We start from the raw sequence: 2,794 nt of genomic DNA, 5'->3' as shown, positions 1-2,794 counted from the left end.
AGAACTACGAAGCACATCACTCAGTGCTGGACAAGGCAGATGATTGGAAAGACGTTCAATGCTAGTAAATTGAAATAGAAATCAAGAAATAGGATTAGATGTCTAAGACATCTAAACCATTTGTGTGCACGGTGTTGCCTTTGGTTTATTCATTAAGTCTAATTTTATCTTGTCAAGATACCTGAAAGAAAAAAAACATCTAGTGAGCTGTCCTACATATGTGGTCAGTGGTCTAACTTGTGATCAGATGTCTTCTTTGCCTCAGGTGCCTTCAAGCCCTTATTTACTTTACAGCAGAGTTGATTCTATTGCATATTTCTGCCTCTCCTGTTCCTCTTTCCTAGAGGTTTTTGTTTAAGAATTACATGGTACTGCCTGGTAGACAATTTACCTTTAGGCCAGATTCTGATATCCTTATGCATGCTGAGTATCCCCACTGGTTTCCAGAGGAAAGTACTACTCAAGACAAGTGGCGAGTCTCAGAGAGTAGTGTTCTGTTTTGAATAATCTTGTATATCCTGTGGATTACACCCTACAGTAGTGATGGGATAATGGAAATGATGCCAGTCAGGGAGGTGCCTGTTGTGGAGTCTGACATTTATCTTTTGCTTTGTCATTTTTTTTCTCTTCATCTTAATACGTTGTGCCTGGTAGTCAGCTGTACAGTGTGCAGCTGTTCTCGATCCGTGACAGCATGATAATTTTTCAAGTGGTTTCTTTTATCAGAGGATCATGTATGCTAACCCTCCTTTCTCGTATTTTCCCTCCTTTATTTTTATGCATAAACAGCAGCTTTCATAGCTGGTCCTTTATACTCTGGGGTGTGGGAAAACTCCCCTGAGCTGTTCTTGTTTTATTCCCAAGTAGTCTCTCATCTCCCCGCTCCTTCCAGTACGAATGCCACTCTGCTGCACCAAGGTGTTAAGAATTTCCTCCCGAAAATCTGTTGTTCCTTCAGCATTCTTTCCTGGAGAGCTTTACAAGGAATTTCTGACTAAGCCTCTGACTCTGAGGTCTTCAATTCTGTTGAATGACAACATACTAGATTCAGAACAGCAGCATCCTAATACTTTCCTTTTATTTACCCTGTAGAAACCGTTCTGGAAACGGTTCTGCAGCACATAGCAAGTGAAGCAACACTCCATTCTTTCAGCTTACACCGAACTTAATTGGGCTGGTGTTTTCCTACAGTGCTACCAAGTTTTCATATTCCTCAGCAGCATCTCTACACACTATATTTACAAGTCCTCAACCTGAGATTTCTTAACTTTTGGCCTAGTATACGTGTTTTTTTCTCTGGTCCTCTTCTGCCTTTTCATTCTATTTTATTGATTGAGTTTTTAAATCTGTTTATCTTCTGTACTACTTCTACGTTCACTGCCTTTTGCTAAGCAAAAGAAAAGAAAATTGGCAGAAGTGTTAGTAACAAAATCTAAGCTTGAAAATAAAATGGTAATACTTTGTGCTTATGTATTTTTTAACACAGAAGTGCCACCATTCCCTAACCCATTCCTAGCACGAATGAAGCCAGCCACCCAGTGTAGACACTGAAGCTCAGTCATACATGCTTGTGCACACTACTTTCTTTAAACAACGTCCACAAGGACAAAATCAGCAAAATTGGATTGATGAAAATATGGTTTTACCTTTTGTTGCAAAACCAATGGAAAATTTAAAATAACCTAGTTTGTTTTTGACAGTCAAAATGTTTTCCCTCTCCACCCTTCACTGTGTATTTTCCATGGTAGCTATGTATTGTTTCCTTACAAAAGTACACAATTGGAGAGATGCTTTTTAAAACTCTCCTATTTCCTATAGTGATAACCCATCACTTGTCTGGGAAGTAGCATTTCCTTCCAGTTGTTGCTTTAATCCATATTTATGGTGGCTAGTTCACGGGGCTGGCAAATAAACCAGAGTAGTGTCACGCTAGTCCTTGCCATCCTGCAGCCAAATTCCGGGACCTGCCTTGTACTGAATTTCCCCAACTTGTTCTAGTCTGGAAGGCTTCCCTCTGAGACACTGGTTTCCTCTACAGAAGTGTTCAGAAGTTCAAAATTTGCACCTGGTTCAGAGATAAGAAAACTAAATTCTACCAAGCTCAGCAGTGAATGGTTTAGGGAAAGGGTGGGCAATCAGAGCTCCAGAGATGGGCTTGGAAATGCTTTTACTATCAATGAAGAAAAATGAAATCCTCTGCTCCTAACTAAGTAGCATTAAGGCTGGAGTCGTTTCCCTCTTCTCTTCCAGCTGCGGCCCCTCTCAGTGCAGTGCAGACTGGGGAGGCGGTAGCTGACTGAGCTCTGGGCGGTAACTGAAAGAAATGCAAAGCAGGGGGGGCCTCGCCCTGCTGATTTCAGTCTGGTCACTCCTCAGGAGTAACGCAACACCCCCTGCCCATCCCCCCCACACACACACACTTTCCCCCTCCTCTGCTAGCTGTAGCTGGAGCCACCAGGTGTCTGTGGGAAAGGGGGTGCAGGGGTAGTTTGGCTGGAAAGTCTGAACTGCCCTTTCAAGCCAGTGCCCCGCGTGGTGGCTGGATCCCGCTGCCTGGGCCCCCAGCCCCTTGCTGACCTGCCTGATGGCCAGGCTCCCCCAGCTGGCCAGTGCCTGGTGCTGGTGCCAAGGGCAGTTCTGGTGTTGGCGAGGCGCCCGGGAGCGCCGGGCAGAGTCTGGGACATGGCCAGGGAGCGGTGGGAGGCGGCGGCGGCTCCGGGGCCCCGGCCCCAGCCCTGCCGCCCCCGACGGGGCCGGGCCACGGGATTTCAGCTCAGCCGCGTTTCCAAAAGTT

Source organism: Gavialis gangeticus, unplaced genomic scaffold, assembly GCF_001723915.1.
Source record: "Gavialis gangeticus isolate Ggan-Ray unplaced genomic scaffold, GavGan_comp1, whole genome shotgun sequence".
NCBI lineage: Eukaryota > Metazoa > Chordata > Crocodylia > Gavialidae > Gavialis > Gavialis gangeticus.
This window is presented reverse-complemented; position numbering follows the sequence as displayed.